We start from the raw sequence: 20,686 nt of genomic DNA on the forward strand, positions 1-20,686 counted from the left end.
TATCTTTAACTGGTGTACTAATAAGATCACCCTTCAAAGGCTTTCTATTTGTAAATGCTTCACCTGACTTGTACTTTACTTGTTTTGTTCCACTTGCAAAAGAGTAAGAACCACTCTAGTACTATTTTCAGGGTTAATAACATATTTTTAAAAAATTGCCTCATAAGTCTATTAATGTGATTATTCTTGTGTTTAAGATGCTAGGCAATATCATGTAATTAAACTTCTGTACAAAATATTAATGTCACTTCTAGTAATGTGGTATATGAGTTTACAAGTGTTTAAACCATGTATATTTAGCTTATAGTTGAAATTTTTGCTCATGATCCAAGTGAAAACTGATGTTAAATTAATATTTTTCATTACATAAAGCTATTTTTCAAAATAGCTGTGTATTTCATAATGCTCTGTGTTAGAATGATAAATTTTATATAAAGTATTGGTGAGAACTTGTAATCTCTAATATATTTTAGAATTGTTTAATCTTTTAGTTTCTCTGTATACAAAAAGTATTATGTGTAAGTCTATTCTAGAATTTTTGTAGATTTGAGTTGCAATAACTAAGTAAAAACTTACAAGAGTTGCATCAAAAACACCTTAACTCAGTATTCTAAACAAAGAAACATTAGTTCTTGAATGATCATTTGGAAAAGTAAATAATTTTCTAGAAATAACTGAGTAACTTCAAAGCCAGAAGGGTCAAAAAAAAATGATGATTCTGTGAATAGGGTATCACAAAAATGAACTGTGTTGAACAAGACCTATAAAACAGAAAGCTCACAGGACATTTGTTTCACATCAAAAAATTCAAAGACTTCAAATTACTATAACAAGGATTGATTTATTTTTGTCATCTAAAACTAAAAGAAAACCATTTTAAGTGGAAGAATATCTTTATTCTAAGAAAACTGTTAAGTTCTTCCTAAAGCTCAATATGATTTGAGTATAATAAGAAATTTCAGAGCACATATCAAGAAAATATTTCACTTCTGATTTTCCTCTGTCTGTGTGCCCCAACCCCAGTCAATGCTATTTTCCTTTTTAAAAAAAATTTATTCTGTCATCCAAAAACATATATATTTTGAGAAAAAGTTAAATACTATGAAGTGTTTTTTTGTTTTGTTTTTTATGCATTGCTGGAGATTGCACACTGAGTCTTATGGAAGCTTAGCAAGCAATGTACCTCTGAGGCATGCTGAGCCTCTAAAGTGATTATTACAAAGATGAAGGGCCAATTTTAAGAGGTGGATAATGAAAGCAAAAAATCAGTGGTGATAATGTTGCAGTATCAAAGTCCATTTTGTTATGTTAAAATCATTCCTTATCCTTCCATAGACCTTCTGATTACTCCATTTTTTTCTCAGCAAATGTCATTTGTTTTACCAAGTAATACAAGAAAAACACAAAATCCTAAGCTAACTATTAAATTTTCATCTTGTATTTTTTTATTTCCAAAGAAATTTTCTTAAGAAATTCATACTAATAATCAATAATAGTTGGTAGAAAAATAAAAGACATGGTTAGAGACTCTAGAACAAAATCAGATAGAAAAATAGATGATAGATCAGGACCATGATAGAGCCAAGAATGCCCAACATAAGAAAGAAATGGAATACATGAAACAGTTTCAAACACATATTCAGGAGATTAAAAACTCTATTGAGCAGACTAGTGAGAAGCCCCATGGAGCAAGGCTGTTGTCGCACCCTTAATGCCCTGATTCTGCGCAGATGCCCCCACGACATCACCCCAGCACCCTCCCAGGGCCTGCTGGTTGTGCCAGTACCTGGATCCACAGCACAGAGGCACAGGGGGGCCATGAAGGCCATTGTACTGAGCTTCAGAAGATAGAACAGTAGTGAACAGAAAGAGCACCTCTCTCAGGCACCTTGATGAAAATTGAAGCCCACTGGAAAAGTGAAGAGAATCTCTGCAATACAGACACACCAGACCACCATAGTTGGTAAGTTGGAAGAATCACCACCTCCCATTGGAACCTGGAGTATCTTCAGGGTAAAGGCAGCTGGAACCTGCAGTAAAACCTGGAAGAGTTTAATCCTGCTGGAGGTTGTCTTGGGCCTTGCCACCAAAAATTAGCCTGAATATCAAGGGTCTGTTACTGGCTTGCTGAGACTAATTGACTTAGATCTGCACACTGCTGCCCACACTGTATATTGTGACAGCAGAGCCATACCTTGAAGGATGCCCTTAATTTTTATTTTCAAAATTATTATTTTAATTTTCCCCTTATTTTTCACTTTTATTTTTTCCTACTCTTTAAAATTCTTCCTTTGCTTTTCTTTTTTTCACTTTTGTTGCTCTTTCCTACTCAATCTCTTACTCTCCCACATTGTCCTTCATCTCCCTTTTTGTTCCTGTTCCTGCCCTAACTCGGATTTCTTATTTCTTTCTTTCTCTTCTCACTTTTTTCTTCTCTCAATTGTCATTACTTATGAAGGAAGTGAGTACAATTTCTAGCTTCCCTAGGTTTTTTATTAGGTTTTTCTATTCTTGTCTTTGCTTTTTCATTCTGTCTTTCTCTCTTGTATTCAACAGTTTCCTAAAGTTTGTGTGATCTCTCTGTGTCTTCTGCCTTCATTTCTACTCTCCTCCTATACTTCTACCTATCTATTGTTCTCTTCCCAAGTCCCTTCTAAGTACCTGTGCTGAATGGTAAAGTTGCTATATTGAAAGTTTATTCACTAATATTTTGTGCTGGTACTCAACTTTGATGTAATTTACATGATTAAACCCCAGAAATAATGGCTGCTATCAAGAAATCAACCAATAACAAATGCTGGCAGGGCTGTGGGGGAGGAGGAATACTGCTCCACAGCTGGTGGGAGTGTAGGCTATGGAAAGCAGTATGGAGATACCTCAAACAATTAGGATTTGAAGTCCTTTTTGACCCAGCTATTCTCCTCATGGATATCTTCAGAGATGAATTAAAAGAATCAAACCATTGTGATATATATGTACCCATGTTCATAGCAGCACAATTTGTAATAGCTAAAACTTGGAAGCATTCCAATTGCCAATCAACAGGAGAATGGATAAAGAAAATGTGTTTTTTTAATGAAATGGAATTCTATTCAGCCATAAAAACAAATAAATTAGAGACATTTATAGCTACATGAATGCACATAGAGATGATACTCTTAAGGAACATAAATAGGACATAAATACTGACCCATTTTCTCTAGTGTGAGAAATGGAAAGTGAAAATAAGGAATAAAAGGTATAATAGATAATAAGATAAAGGAAGAAAGGGGATAAAGAGGAAGGGGAAACTGGAACTGTAGGGGAAAGGAAAGAAGGCAATGAAATTAATATGGAAAATGAAATATAATAGAAACAAAGTATTCGTAGATAGGAAGGGAAGGAGAAATTGAAGGAAGTGCAGGAGAATAATGAAAAACTAAGAACCAATACTATGTAAAGGTACAAATTTCCAACAGTGAATGTCATTATATTTTATACATTAAAAGTGTCAATAAAATTAATTTTAAAAATAATTACTACAAATTGTCATTTTCTAAGCTGTGCTTGAAGCTATTGTGTTGCTCATGGTATCACTTGGGCTAAGGTGTTGTGATTGATTAAATCACTTGTCCTTCCTCATATTATGAAAATGAGAGTGTCTCCAAGTCATTAGAGAATCAAAACCTAAAGACCAGCTATAGTTGAAAGAATGAAGTATTAATCCAGTAATTGCACCAAGTGCAGGACCAACAACAAAAATAGAAGTGAGAAAACATTTAAGCAAGCACAAACACAGACTTCCAGCTCACCAAAAGCAAAGTATAGGGGAAAGGAGATAAAAAAGTCTGACAATCAACCACCAGGACACCATGAATTCATAGCTCAGGAAGTAACAAAACAGATCAATTGGGCTCTAGAGAAATTCAAAACAGAAATAATTTCCCAGATAACTACAGAGATGGTGAGTACAATGAAAGACATGATTAGAGACCCTACAACAGAAACAGATTTAAAAAAACACTAGTTCAGGACCATGATAGGAGCCATAAATGCCCAGCATAGAAAAGAAATGGGAACCATGAATGCCCAACATAGGAAAGAAACAGAATCCATGAAACAGATTCAAACAGATATCCAGGAGATTAAAAAAAACTCTATTGAAATGATACACAACAGACTAACTCTATCTGAAGACAGAATATCAGATATAGAAGACAGAATGGCAGCCAGGAACCATGAAAAGAGAGATCTCTTAAAAATAGTAAAGTACCATGAGAAATCAATCCAATAGCTCCTAGAAGATGAAAAGAATAATAATATAAGACTGATAGATGTCCATGAAAAAGTAGGAGAAAATACAAATGACATAAAAAAAGTTCACATAATTAATGACAGAAAACTTCCCAAACAGAGCGAAAGCATTTAACACACAGGTAATTGATGCACATAGGGCTCCAACTAGCCAAGATGAAAAAAACACTATAGCTAGATAGATAATAAAAATTCCAGAAACCCAACAGAAGAACAAAATCCTGCAAGCAGTTATAGAAAAGAAACAAATCACATGCAATAGAAATTCATCAGAGTTACAGCAGACTTTTCAACACAAACCCTCTAATAAAGGAGGGACTTTAGTGAAGTATTCCATGCTCTAAAAGAAAAGAGCCTCTGCCAACCTGTCTTGTGAGCACAAGGTCCCAAGTTTAACCCCCAGTGCCATAAATAAATAAATAAGAAAATAGCCTCCAACCTAGGCTGATGTATCCTGCAAAGCTGTCTTTCAAATTAGATGGGAAAATAAGATACTTCCATGACAAAGAACACCTGAGAAACTTCACAGATACTAAAGCTGCACTCCAAACAATTCTAAATAATATCCTTGAAAAAGACAATGAAGGTCAAAACTCTATGAGGTCCATCAGAGCAAATTCATGAGGCAAAGCAAGAAATTAAAGCAAGGGGGGAAATTTTTTAAAGGGTCAACAACAGAACAATGACATGACAATGATAAGTGAACATGTATAGGTTGTAACCATCCATGTCAATGGCCTCAATTCACCATGTCAATGGCCTCAATTCACCAATCAAAAGAAATAAACTGGCAGAATGGATTAAGCAGCAAAACCCAACAATATGCTGTATACAAGAAATGCACCTAGTTCAAAAAGAAACTTATTGGCTGAAAATAAAAGGATGCAAAACATCTCTCCATATGAAAGTAACCAAGAAAAACTCAAGAAATTAACCATTAATAAATGTTAGTGTGTTGTGAGGAGAAAGGAACACTTCTCCACTGTTGATGAGAGTGAAGACTGGTGCAACTACTGTGGAAATCAATATGGAGATACATCAAAGAACTAGGATTAGAGGTTGCATTTGATCCAGCTATCCTTCTGCTGGACATCTGTCCAAAATAATTAAAAGAATCATACCACAAAAACATATGCATGCCATGTTTAGAGCGACACAGTTTCTAATAGCTAAAACTTGGAAACAGCCTAATTGCCCATCATCTGGAGACTGGATAGAGTATGTTGTTTGTTGTTGTTGTTGTTTTAAAATGGAGTAATACTCAGCCATAAAGAATGAGAAACTAGAGACATTTATAGCTAAATGAATGGACATTGAGGCCATACTCAAGTGAAATAAATAGAACACACATGTGTAAACACCAAATAGCTTCTCTGGTTAAAAAACTAAAAGTGCAAATAAGGTTTAAATTGTATAATTGATAATGTGAAATAGGAAGAAAAGGTCTAAAGGAGTAGGGGAAGTTTGAAAGGTAAGTGCGGGTATCGAAGGGAAAAGAGAAAAGGAAAAACAGAAACAAAGTCTTTGTAAATAGGGAATGATGGAGGAGGTGAAGGAAGGGCAGCGAATGGGGAAAAAATAAGAACCAAGATACATCATGTAGAGGTACAAGATCCCAATGACGAATGTAACTGCACTGTATACCTAAAAAGTACCAATAAATTTAAAGAAAAAGTATTTATTGAACAATTATGCATACAGGTATAGCTAAACAACATTCTATACCAATTACAAGAAGTTTTTAAAATGTATCCCTCAGTTATGAATATGAAGAAATTGCGAACTAATAATCTCAGATTAATTATAGAATGACAGTATTAAAACAACAGCCTCACACACATGTACATAATAGACAATTTGAAAAAAGGCATTAAAATTACTAAATAGTAATGTATGAAGACAACTGATAACATTTCCTGCATTCCACCAGTCATATGTTCTAGAAAACAGTATTTCTTTTCCTTCTATGAATGCTTTCCGGTCAGTTTTCCATTTTAGGAGTTGAACTCGAGAAAGTTCATTTGTTGTCCAGTGAAAGCAGGATGAGGCAGGCCTGTCAAAGAAGTATAAACAAAACACCACATCAAAGTTGAATTTGCAATTATGCCTCAGTAAAATAGAAAACAACAGGGACAAAGAAAGTGGTTTTGAAATAAGCCACTCTTTCTTTGTTCTTTGTAAAAACTAAGCAATATTTTAAATGGAATTTGAAGAAAATTATTTTTCATATCAGACTGTACCTCTAAACACTATTTTCTCCAAAAGCGCCATCAAAAATATACACAATGTTTCATCTTTACATTGCTGATTAATTAATGCAATGACACCTATACTCCACTCAAATAAAACTGTAAAGTGGTAAGTACTTAGTTATGAGCAGATCTCTAAAATATTTTGCATACCATAAAATATATTTCAAAAAATGTATACTCCAAAGCAGTTTTATTGCTTAAATTTCTAGGCAGAAGACTAAAACATTAATATTTCAAGTGAATAACAGAGCAAACTTTCTTCCCTAAATCCATTTACGCAACTTAGAACTGAAGTTTTCCTTTCGTAAATATATTTAGTTAATATGAGTAATAACTCTGCAATTCATATGAGATGGTTGATGCTTGTCAGTCCACATACACAGAACATAAAGTAATATTTATACCATAAGGAATTGATTTTTTGCTTCTGTGGTCAAAAACTATGCTGTATGACCATAACTGATAGATTTGCATAAATTCAGGATGATGATGACTAAGCCAGGACTGTCCCAGTAAACTGAAGTGGTTGTCACCCAATGGCAACACATGGAGGATTTTATCTTTAAAAAGGAAAAATCAACCAACCTAAAGCTATGAACAATGCTATTAACAAATTCATGTCCTACAATCTGTACTCTTGCAGTTTTCATCTTTTTAGAGAAGGCCTTTGGGTGTATGAAAAATATTAAATTGTCCCTGCTCAAGGGCGGACTAGTCTCATCAGAGATTAAAGCAAAACCCTAATGACAGTAATGTACACTCTAGTCACCAAAACAAATCTATTCTATAAATAAGAATCCATTGAATATCACAAATCTTTTATTAGTCACATTTTTTACAACCACTGTTTTCAGTTATATCTTCATTATTGCTTATGTAATCTTTTGAAACTATAGTCAAACCTTGGATTGCAAGTAAGTGCTCTGCACAATAAGCAAAAATTTGCAATTTTTTTTTTAATTTGACAAATGAGAAATTTCTTGCAAATACAAGTAGTACAACAGGCCCAATATCACATAAGAAGCTGTTTCTCTCTAGCTTCTTTGATATACACATGCTTTGGATTACAAATTATATGATTTATTCTTGCAAACTAAGGTTGTATTTAATTTTTATTTTTTTCTATACAATCATCTACATTGAAGCTGAATTGATTCTCAAGTTAATTTTACATAAATTATAATAATGCCACCATCACATCTCATGTTATCAAGTTACCTCAATTTCATCTGTGGCTGCAAATGAGGTTACAAAAGAAAATCATATTTTAGTATCATGGGTATTTAAAAAATAATATGAATGGCCTTGATCTAAATTTATTCACATCAATAAGTGAATTGCTATTATTCTAGGTGTTGTGTAAATTTTTGTTATCTGTTTGGCCTTTAAAAACAATTGCGATTAAGTTTATCAGTAGTTAACTGTTGGCATTTAAAATAGGACAATTACTCATCATGCACTGAGTGTCCTCCAGCGCACAAATTTAGAAAGCCTAGCTCCATGGCATCAAATTACACTGGCATTTCTAGTTATGAAAACAAAACTTTCAAAAGTATTTCCAATATTTTGGAAATCTAAATCTGGAATGGAAGGTAATGCTAAGTATTGAAAATCATTGGCTAAAACAAAATGTTACAGAAATATTTGAAGTTTTGGTAAAATTGTCATCTTGTCATTATAAAATGACCAGTCTGGAAAATTTTTAAAATATGCATCTATTCCTTGTTTCATATGGATTGTTGCATTATGTGTGAAATATGAAAATTATGTGTATAAAATATGATATATATTTTATGTATTTTTGTATTTAATGTTGTAAAAATTTAGAGATTTTTTCTTGAGTTATGATATTATGTCTCAGTAAACTAAGCTCAAGCTGAAGATACAGTCAGTAAAAAATACATATATCATACCCAGTCCATTGAGTATTATCACTTAGCAAAATAGTGTTCTTTACCTTGTTGATTATGTGGTTGTCTCTGGCTGGGGACCACTGCTACTGCCCAACATCATGAGAGGTGTTATATACCACACACCGCTAGCCCAGAAAAACATAATCTTCAAAATCTAAATAATAATGCTTAGTTTTATTGAATTTATATCACTTTTGAATCATGGTAAAATAAAAAATAGTTCATGAAATCATCTTCAACCAGGCACTATTGTACTTTCATGTATATGTTTCCAGAATGAATAAAAGATTTTTTTTTTAAATTTAATAATATTACTACATGTAAGGAGTTTTCTACAGTTTGGTATTAGTTTATTTTCAGCATTAATTCATTTTATACACATAACATTTATTTTTAATATTATATATCTTTGTGTGGATATAACAGTTTATCTATGTCTCTCTAGTGGGACATATAAATTGGTCTAATGTGATTTACACTTTTGGCATTCAAATGAATTATACTACATATTAATGTGGGGGAAAAGATACTGGAAATGTTTTAACATAACTAAAAACTCACACGTATTACTGATAAAGAACTTGAGTATCGTTTACTCAATTCCTCCCATAATAATATCTTCAAAAACCATATTACTACTCCAAAGCCAGAATATTTCCAGAATGACAAAAATCGTTCAAGTTACCATACATTACACTCCTTAACCTCTGTTAAATACTATGAAACTGTGTTTTCCATTTTCGTAATTTTGCCATTTCAAGAAAGTTTTGTAGATCCAGCTGAAGGTGGAAGGTGGAGGTCTGGGACAGAAACTCAGAGACCCTTCAAGCTCTGGCCTGCCTGGGGACAACTGCTGAGGACTAGGTAGCCACACCCTCACCCCACATGCACCCCAACAACATCCAGTGGAAGGTGAAAGACAGAGGTCCTGGACAGCCACTCGGAGCCCCTTCACACTCAGGCCTGCCTGGGCCAATCACTGAGGACTAGCTTGTCACGCAGGTGCCCCTGCAACCCCCATAGCCCAACATGGTTTTCAGGCCTCCTGATTGGGCCAGTCCTTGGATCAACTCAGCAGAAGCACAGGTGGTCATAGAGAGCATTTTTCTGAGCTCCAGACTTTGAATATCTTCAAAGAAAGGGCAGAGGAAACCTGTAGTAGAACTTGGTGGAGTTCAACCCTGCAGGAGGTCAGGGAACTCAATTTGGGCCTTGCAGCCCCAAATCAGCCTGAATCTCAGGGGTTTGCCACCAGCTATCGGAGATCAAAGGACTTAGTTCTGCACATGTCTGCACACATTATATATTATGACAGCAGAGATATAGTCGGAAAGAGGCCCTTGAAATTCTTTTTCTTCTTTCTTTTCCTCATTCCACTCTGCAAATTCTTTCTATTTTCTGTCCTCTTTTTCAAACTCAGTCTCTTACTCTCCCATATTATTCCTCATCTCCCTTACTGTTCCTGTTCCTGCCCTAACTCGGGTTTCTTATTATTTTTTTTAATTGAGTTTATTGGTGCATTTTAGGTAAATAGTACAGTTACATTCATTATTGTGATCTTGTACCTTTATATGACAGGTCTTGATTCTCATTTTGTTTCCTTATCACTGCCCTCCCTTCACCCCCTTCTCCCCTCCCCATCTACAAACATTTTATTTCCATATCATATTTTTCATTTTCTCATATTTTTTCTTTTCCCTTGTTACCTTTCCCCTACCTTTGAAACTTTCCTTACACATTTAGCCCTTTTCTTCCTATCTCACATTGTCAATTATCACATTAGGATCTTATGTACTATTATAGCTTTTCACACCATAGAAACTATTCAGTATTTACACATGTGTGACTTATTTATTTCACTTAGGTGTATATACTCAATATGCATCCATTTTCCTATTAACAAATCTAATTTCTCATTCTTTATGGCTGAGTATTATTCCATTTTATAGAAAAACCACATCTTCTTTATCCAGGTTCCAGCTGATAGGCAAATGGGTTGTTTCCAAGTTTTAGCTATTACAAACTGTGCTGCTATAAATATAGCAGTGCATATATCACTGTGATATGATTCTTTTAATTCTTTTAGAAAGATACCCTGGGGAGGGATGGCTGGGTCAAATGAAACCTCTAGTCCTACTGTATGAGGTACCTCCATATTGATTTCCATAGTGATTGTACCAGACTACACTCCCACCAACAATGGAGAAGGGCTCCTTTCTGCCCACAACCCTGCCAACATTTGTTATTTTTTGATTTCTTGATAGCCACCATTATTTGTGGGGTGAAGTGGAATCTCAGTGTTGGTTTCATCTGCATCTCTTGAATGACCAGTGATGTGGAACATTTTTTCATATGTTTATTGGCTGTTTTTACTTCTTTGTCTGAGAAATGTCTGTTCATTTCAGATGCCCATTTTTTAATCTTTTATCATTGTTTCTCTTTTCTTTATGTTCTTTTCTTCTCTCATTTTCCTTCACTCAAGGGTCAATAATTTAAAGTAAAGTGAGCCCCTATTACTGTTAAGTTGTTATATTCTTGCACTCTGTCTTTCCCTTTTAACAGTTTTCTAAGGATTGTATGGTCGCCCTATGTCCTCTGACTTCATTTGAAACCTTCTCCAATTCTTTTACTTATCTACTCCTCTCATACTAACTCTGTGTAAGTCCCCATCCTAAATGGTAAAGATGCTATATTGAAGTTTATTCACTGTGAACATATTCTGAGATGCTTCTTGATTTTAATTTAATTCACATGGTTTAAAGGTGATAGATTAATGACTACCACAAGTGGTCAGTTTGTATGCTGTGCTTGATCCTATTGTGTCCCTGATTGTATCAACTGAGATAAAGGATTGTGATTGATTTAATGTATTGTCTTCTTTGACATTATGAAAATGAGAATGTCTATGAGTCATAGGAGACTCAAAAGCTAAAGCACAACTATATCAGGAAGATTTAAGTAATAACCCAGGAATTAAACCAAGGACAACCCAACAACAAAAATAAAAATGAGAAAACACTTAAGCAATACACAGACTTCCAGTTCGCCAATGGCACACAGGGCAAATGAGGATGAAAAGTCTGACAGTGAACCACCAGGACAACCTAAAATCATAGCACAGGAAGTAACAAAACAGATCAATCAGGCTTTAGAAAAATTCAAAACAGAATTAATTTCCCAGAAAACCATAGAGATGGTGAGCAAAATGAAAGTCACGATTAGAGACTCTAGAAGAAAAACTGACAACAAATAGATGAGCTCAGGTCCATGATAAAAGCCATGAAGGCCCAGCAGAGGACATAGAAACAATGAATGTCCAACATAGAAAAGAAATGGAATCCAAGAAATAGATATCCAGGAGATTAAAAACTGCATTGAAACTTTTCACCACAGGATAAAAGAACATGAAGATAGAATTTCAGATATAGATGATAGGATTGCAGTCAGTGACTGTGAAAAGAGAGGTCTCTCAAAAACAGTAAGGGATCATGACAAATTGATCCAACAACTTCCAGATGATGTAAAGAAGAATAAGATGGATAGGAATCCATGAAGTAGCAGGAGAAAATGCAAATGACTTAAATAGGCTGTTCAGAGAATTAATGATAGAAAACTTCCCAAACAGAAGTGAAGAATTTGACATACAGATAAGTGAAGCATATAGGACTCCAATTAGCCATGATTTAAAAAAAAAATTTACACGTAGCCATATAATAATCAAGATCCCAGAAACCCAACAGAAGAACAAAATACTACAAGCATTAAGAGAAAATAAACAAATCACATGCAAAAGAAAGCCCATCAGAATCACAGCAGACATTTCAACACAAGCCATCAGGTCAAGGAGAGCCTGGGCTGAGGTATTTCAAGGCCTATAAAAAAACAACCTCCAACCTAGACTGATGTATCCTGCAAAACTCTCTTTCAAAATGGATGGGCAAATAAGATACTTCCATGACTAGAACACCTGTAAAATTTCATGAATACCAAACCAGCACTACAAGGAATTCTAAACAGTATCCTAGAAAAAGACAATGAAGGTCACAACACCATAAGGCCCCACAGAGCAAATCAAATAGGCAAGGGAAGAAACTAAAAATAGCAGGGGAAAAAAGTAAAAAGAGTCAAGAGAAGGACAATAACATGACAATAATAAGTCAGTACATATCAGTTTTAACCATCAATGTCAATGGCCTCAATTCACCAATCAAGAGAAATGGACTGGAAGAATGGATTAAGAAGCAAAATTCAATAATATGTTCTATGCAAGGAACACACCTAACACAAAAAGAAGCCCATAGACTGAAAGTGAAAGGATGGAAAGCAATTCTCCATGTGACAGGAGCCCAGAAAAAAACAGGGGTAGCAATCTTATTTGCAGACAAAGTAAATTTGAAACCAAAACTGATTATGAGAGACAAAGAAGGCCACTATATCCTTGTAAAGGGAACAATTCAAGAGATAGAGATGACAATCATAAACATATATGCAACAAATATTAATGCCCCAATTATATAAAACAAATGTTAAGTAACATGAAAAACTAAATAAGCACTAATACAATTGTAGTGGGGGATCTAAATACCCCTTTATCACAAAAGGCAGATCATCTAGGAAAAAAACAACAACAAAATACTAGAACTAAACCAAGCTTTTGAACATATGGACTTAATAGACATCTATAGAGTGTTCTACACCACAAAATTGGAATATACATTCTTTTTGGCTGCACATGGCTCATTCTACAAGATAGACAACATAATAGCTCATAAAACATGTTTGAATAAATGCAAAGGAATCAAAGTTATCCCATGTATATTATCAAATCATAGTGCAAACAAGCTGGAGATCTATAGCATAAGAAACAATAGGAACTTCACAAACATATGGAAATTGAACAACACTCTCCTGAACAATCAGTGGGTCACAGGGGAAATTAAAGAGGAAATTAGACATGTTTTACAAATAAATGATAATGCCAATACAACATACAAGAATCTATGCAATACAATGAAAGCAGTTCTACATGTAAAATTCATAGCATTGAATGCCAACACTAAGAAAAGAAAGCAAGCTCAAACAAACATTCTAATGATGGGTCTTAGACTTCTAGAAAAACAAGAGCAAGAAAAACCCAAAGCTTGTATAAGAGAGCAAATTTAAAGATTAAAGCAGAAATCAATGTAATGGAAACTAATAAAATGATACAAAAATAAATGAATCATAGAGTTTTTTGAAACCATAAATAAAACCAATAAACCCTTAGCTAACCTTATCAAAAAAGGAAACAAAAAGCTCAGTTCCATGCAATTAGGGATAAAAAGGGTGAAGTCACACCAGAGCCAACAAAAATCCAGAGGATTGTTAAAAGCTACTTTGAGAAACTGTATGCTAATAAAATGGAAAACACAGAAATGGACAGATTTCTGGATAGTTATGAATTACCAAAGGTGAATGAAAAAGATAAAAAAAAATTAAATACCCCAGTTACAATCAGTGAAATTGAAAACATAATTAAAAGTTTAACAAGAAAGAAAAGCCCACATCCTGATGGATTCAATGCTGAATTTTACAAGATATTTAGAGAAGAATTACTGCCACTACTCTTTAACATTTTCAATGAAATTTAAAGGGAAGCAATACTTTCAAATTCATTCCTGGAAACAAGTATCACTTTGATTCCCAAACCAGAGAAAGACCCAACTAAAAAAGAGAACTACAGGTCAATCTCCTTAATAAATATAGATGGAAAAATCCTTAATAAGATACTAGAAAACAGAGTACACAGGATCATCAAGAAGATGATATATCCTGATCAAGTAGGATTTATTCCAGGGATGCAAGGATGGTTCAACATACATTGCCAATAAATGTAATAGACTATATTAACAGAGTCAAGGACAAAAACCATATGATCCTCTCAATAGATGCAGAAAAAGAATTTGACAAAATTCAACACCCATTCATGAAAAAAAAAAAACCCAGCAAAAATTGGAATAGATGGTCTATATGTTACCTCAACGAAGTCTGTCAATGCAAAACCAACAGCCAACATCCTATTAAATGACCCCAAACTGAAAACCTTCATGTTAAAATCAGGAACAAGACAATGATGCCCACTATCACCATTCCTCTTCAATATAGTTCTGGAAACATTAGCCATTGCAATTAGACAAAAGAAAGAAATTAAAGCAATAAAGATAGGAAAGGAAGAAGTTAAACTGTCATTATTTGCTGATGATATGATACTCTACATTGAAGACCAAAAAAACTCCACCAATTGACTTAATTGACACTTTTAGCAGCATAGCTGGATACAAGGTCAACACCCCAAAATCAATAGCCTTTTGTACACAAATGACAGACTCACTGAGAGAGAAATTAGGGAAACAATTCCTTTCACAATAGCATCCAAAAAAATGTGTCTAGGAATCAATCTAACAAAAGCAGTGAAAGACCTCTACACTGAAAACTACAGCACTGTAAATAAAGAGATTGAAGAGTATATAAGAAAATGGACAGATATTCCCTGCTCCTGGGTAGGAAGAATCACCATAGTGAAAATGGCCTTACTACCAAAACTGCTATACAGATTCAATGCAATGCTGATTGAAATTCCAGCTGTATATTTCACAGAACTAGAAAAAAATAATCCAAAAATTCATTTGGAGCCAGAAGATACCTAGAATAGCAAGATACCTCCTAGGTAATGGAGACATGGCAGCAATATAACAATTCCCAATTTGAAACTATACTACAAAGCCACTGTGATAAAAACAGCATGATAATGGCAAAGATACAGACCTGAGGATCAGTGGAACAGATTGGAAGATACAAAAACAACTCCAGATAAACTCAGCTACCTCATCTTTGACAAAGGAGCCAAGCATCCCCACTGGAGGCAAGATAGCCTGCTTAATAAATGGTGTTCAAAAAACTGGATTTCAACCTGCCAAAGATTAAAACTAGGTCCTTAGCTTTCCCATGCACTAAACTAAAATCCAAGTGGGTTAAAGATATAAATATTAAAACAGAAACACTAAACTTGCTGGAAGATAAGTCAGGCAGAACTCTTGAAGACATTGGCATGGGAAAGACTTTATGAACAAATCCTCAGTAGCACGGGAACTAGCACAAAGAATCAACAACTCGGATCTCATCTTATTAAAAAGCTTCTGCACTGGAAAAGAAACCATCGACAGAATAAGAGAAAAGCAATAATGTGGGGAAAAATTTTTACCATCTGCTCCTCAAAGGACTATTACCTAGAATATATAAAGAACTCAAAAAAATCAGCCCCCCCAACATAATCAACTGATTCAAAAATGGGCATCTGAAATGAACAGACATTTCTCAGACAAAGAAGTAAAAGTAGCAAATAAATATACGAAAAAATGTTCCACATCACTGGTCATTCAAGAGATGCAAATAAAAACAGCACCGAGATTCTACCTCACCCCACAAAGAATGGCTGCTATCAAGAAATCACGCAATAACAAATGTTGGCGGGGTTGTGGGTAGAAAGGAACCCTTCTCCACTGTTGGTGGGAGTGCAGACTCTTGCAACCACTATGGAAATCAACATGGACATACCTCAAAGAGCTGGGATTAGAGGATACATTTGATCCAGCCATCCTTCTACTGGGTATCTTTGCAAAATAATTAAAATAATCATATCACATTGATATATGCACACCCAGTTTATAGTGGCACAGTTTATAATAGCTAGAACTTGGAAACAGCCCTTTTGCCTATCATTTGGAAACTGGATAAAGAAGACAGGGTTTCTCTATAAAATGGAGTACTACTCAGCCATAAAGAATGAGAAATTAGATTCATTCATAAGAAAAGGGATACATATTGAGGATATACTCCTAAGTGAAATAAATAAGTCACACATGTATAAGTACCAATTTCTTTCTCAGGTGTCAAAAACTATAATGGTACATAAGACCCTAATGGTATAATTGACACTGTAAAATAGGAAGAAAAGTGGTAAAGGTGTAGTGGAAGTGGGAAGGGTAGGGGAAATGAAATAATGGATAATAAAAAAATGAGAAAATGAAAAAATGGAAGTATAGTATTTGTAAATAGGTAAGGGAGGAGGGGGTAAATGGAGGGCAGGGTTAAGGGGAAGAGATGAGAACCAAGACCTGTCATGTAAAGGTACAAGATCCCAATGGTGAATGTAACTGTACTTCATACCTAAAATGTACAGAGAAGCTCAACGAGGAAAAAAAAGTAAGTTTTGTAAATAGAATCATGAGGTATGTAAATTTATGGGGTTTGTTTTTCCATTCAACATTATTCTGCAAGGATTTCATTCAGGTCAACAATTCATCCCATTTTATTAATAAGTAATGTTTTTCAGTATATTCTTAGTTGCCCCAATTCGGTTACTCATTTACTCTCTTATTTTGTTTTTCTATATTATGAATAAAGCTGATAGAACATTCTTGCATAGTTTTTTGTGTTAACATAAGCTTCCTTTCTCTAGCATAAATGCTCAGTACTTTAAGAGATGGGCCATATGTTAGTTGCACAATTTTTCAAAAAATATTACAAAAAATCTTACAGACCGTACACATTTTATTAACCCACGAGCAATCTCTGAGTGACACAAGTTTGCTACATACCTGGCACAGTTTGGTGATATCACTGTTCTTTATTTTAGCCATTGTAATGGAGAAATAGTGAAATCTAATAGTAGTAGTTCATGTTTGCTTCAACCTAATATGTAATGTTTAGTACCTTGTATATTTTGATGTATCATACAATATCTCTTTATTGTTGTTCATTTTCTAATTGTTTTGTTTTCTCATTGAATTTGGGATTTCTTTACATGCACTAAATAGTTTTCCTTTGCTGTATATATCCAGTGCAATATTTTCTCCCAGTCTGTACCATGTATTTGCTTACTAGTAGGATCTTTTATAGAATAAATTTCTTAATTTTGATGAAACTGAAGTCGAATGTTTCAAATTTTCCTTATATGAACCATGAATTTGGTGTCAGGATTAAGACTTATTTACCTACTTCTAAATCTTAGACATGTTTTCTATGATTTTATTTGTTATGGTTTTTTGATTTACATTAAAGGTCTATGATATATTTTTAGCTAACTTTCATGTAAGTTGAAAAGTGGTCTTTCCTTTACCTTTCATTTCTACCTATCACTAACCTGGTGCTTTAGCACCATTTGTTGAATTGCTATTGCAGTTTTTAAAAATCAGGCATATTTATCTGATCCATTTCTGCATTACTTATTCTGAGTTTATCTTCCAGTCAAGACCTCAGTTTTGATTATTGCCACTATATGATTTGAAATCTGTAGATTGTATTGATATGAAAGTTTATTTGCTTTTCCATTTAAATTTTAGAATAATCTTGACTATATGTATAAAACATAAAAACATAAAAACGGCAACAGGAGTTCTTGCTGAAATTTTTATAGGAACTGTACTAACCTATATATAATATATTAGTATGAAAAAAATTGACATCTTTATTATGTTATCTTTCAAAACAGGAATACATGTCTATTTGAGTTTGATTTCATTAATTCATATATTATTTAGATTTCAGTACATACTACACACTTGCTTATATTTATACTTAAAGATTTCATATTTTTGAACAATTGTAATTCATGTTGTATTTTCATTAGTGTTCACTGGCACAGTAGGAAAACACTATTCTTGTGGGTATCTTGTATACTACAGATTTGTTGAGCTTATTTAGCTTAGGAGTTTTATACTGTTTTTTGGGGGGGGCATGCATTTATTTTATTTAATAGATTTTCTAACATCATGTGTATCACTATATCAAAGAACAGAAGTAAGAAAGATTCCCTAATTTGTTCCAATATGAGGTAGATATCACTCAAACTTTCATCCTAAAACAAAATTTATCCAGAATAAAACTCACTTAAATGTTGTATACAAAACTTTTCATATATTCCTGAGTTTTCTTTATTAATATTTTATTATGATTTTTATATTTATGTTCTTTAGAGATATTTATCTTTGTGATGCATAGTGTCAGTTTGAACTTGAAATCGGGATAATTCTGTCTTTTTTAGAGAATGACCTCCTTCCTACTGGTTTCTGGAAGAGATGGTACAGAATCAGTCTTAATACTTATGTATGTGTTTGAATTCTCCATCGGAAATATCCAGACCTTGAGGGTTATTTTGTTGTTGTTGTTTTGGGGGTGGGAGGCACATAGGAGGAATGAAGTGAGTTTTTAAGTTAAAATTTAAAAATTTAAATTTTTTACCATTTCTTATATCTATTTTTTCATGTTTAAGTCATGGTGGCTTTTTTGGGGGGAATTGTTCTGTTTCATTTAAATTGTTAATTTATGTGCATATTTCATGTATTATATTCTATTATCCCCTCTTTATTATACTTTTAGTTTCATTGATTTCATCTCATTTCTATTATTTCTATTCTCCCATATTTTACTCCCTTTACATTTATTTTCATTTTCCTCATTTCCTATTCTTGTATTATTGATCTGTGACCTCTTTTTTTGTAATGTCAACATTTACTATTGTATGTTTTCTTTTCAGCACTATTTTAGTCATATCTGTAGATTTTGATGAGGCAATATGTAATATTTGTATTTTTTCAACTTAATTTGTTTTGTTTTTATGTTTCATTTTTCTTCAGACTTCCTTTTTAACTCAGCTATTACATAGAAGTCTATTGCTAAGATTCCAAGTTTTTCAAGATTTTCTTGATATCTTCCAGTCATTGTTTTACAGGGTGATTCCTTTGTGGTCAGAGAACATACTCTTGACTTTTTAGGGCTGGGTCAAAATATTTTTTCTCAATAGTGCTGTTAGCAAAGAAAGAATTTAAAATATTAACCAAAGGTAAAACAAATATTAGCATAAAAAATTCTTTTGAATGATTGAGGATATATGTGAACAAAGTGGAGTATCATTCAATTTGAGTAGGACGCATCCAACTAATTGAATTAGAATAGTTTTGGGTGTGGCTGAAGGGATTTACTGAAAACAGAAGAACAAATGCTGGGTGTAAGTGTCATCAACCAATAGGATTGTAACCTAAAGATAAAAAGGAGATCAAAGAAGGAAAACTCACACATGTTTCTGTGGAAGAGCTCTAGCCTTCTTTACCTTCAAATTGGACGTCATCACTTGGCTTCCAGTGCAGACCCTTCAGCCTTCATTTGAGATATTATAGATATTATATATCCAGACCTGTAATCTGACTGGATCTTTTAGATTTCCAGTATTCAGATAGGTTTTTGCACTCTTCTATATATGATTCTGCAAGCAGCCTTTCAAACCTGCATTGCAAATCCTTATATGTTTATATATTATATATTAAATGTGTTTTTCTAGTGAGCACTAATACTGATTTTGGTACCAGGAGTGGATCTAGAGAAACTGAATTGTAAAAATTAAATTTTTAATGGCTTTTGGAGTTCGTGGAGTTGGTTCTTGAATTTGATGAGAACTAAAGATGCCACAGTTTTTTCCTTCTGATAATACTGTTAGTCCTGGGAGTGAACTGTTTAAAGTAATATGCAATGTACATCCCGCAAATTTAAAGACCCAATCCAAAAATTACAAATGGCAAATAAATATGTGAAATAAATTTTCAAGATTCTTGGTCATTCTAGAGATGCAAATTAAAACAACGCTTCCATATCACTCCATAAGCTTCCATATCACTCCAGAGAAAATAACTAACATCAAGAAATAAACCAACAACAAATGCTTGCAGGGCTGTGGGAGAAAAGGAGCTATTCTCTACTGTTTGTGGACATACATAGACCTATTGCACTGGCTGATTAGCTCTGAGAGTCCCAAAAGCGAAATTATGAAAGTAAGCAGAAACTCACTTCAAATCAGAGTTCTAGATTTGTTCCAATTTACAGACCCAGAACCCACTGAATGAAAATTCCAATCCCATAGATATCCACCATGGTCATCACACTCCTAATCTTTTTCCCAATAATTTATTTGTTCTTGCCATTTTGTCTTCCCTCCTTAAAACAGCTTTACTTATATTATTTAGGTTATTCAATCTTATTTTTAGAAAGAGGTTTCTTACCCTGCCTGAGCCAATCTCAATTCTTACTAACCAATTAATAATTCTTCATTTACTAACTTTGTCTTTAAATTCTGTTTTAAAATGTTGTTATACATATATGTTTGTGATACATAGTAAATACATTTTATGGTGAATATAT

General features: G+C 33.6%; 1 long non-coding RNA gene across 1 annotated transcript in view; it reads right to left on the reverse strand.

Moving 5' to 3' along the window:
• Positions 1-6,283: 6,283 nt before the first annotated feature.
• The window catches only part of LOC117286587, a 26,938-nt gene continuing 12,535 nt past the window's right edge, over positions 6,284-20,686 (reverse strand). The window contains exon 2 of the long non-coding RNA XR_004517757.1: positions 6,284-6,346. This is a non-coding gene — a long non-coding RNA (uncharacterized LOC117286587). The remainder of the gene's footprint in view (positions 6,347-20,686) is intronic.

The sequence above is a fragment of the Fukomys damarensis genome, unplaced genomic scaffold (genome assembly GCF_012274545.1).
Source record: "Fukomys damarensis isolate Sample0158 unplaced genomic scaffold, DMR_v1.0_HiC HiC_scaffold_1, whole genome shotgun sequence".
Classification (NCBI taxonomy): Eukaryota; Metazoa; Chordata; class Mammalia; order Rodentia; family Bathyergidae; genus Fukomys; species Fukomys damarensis.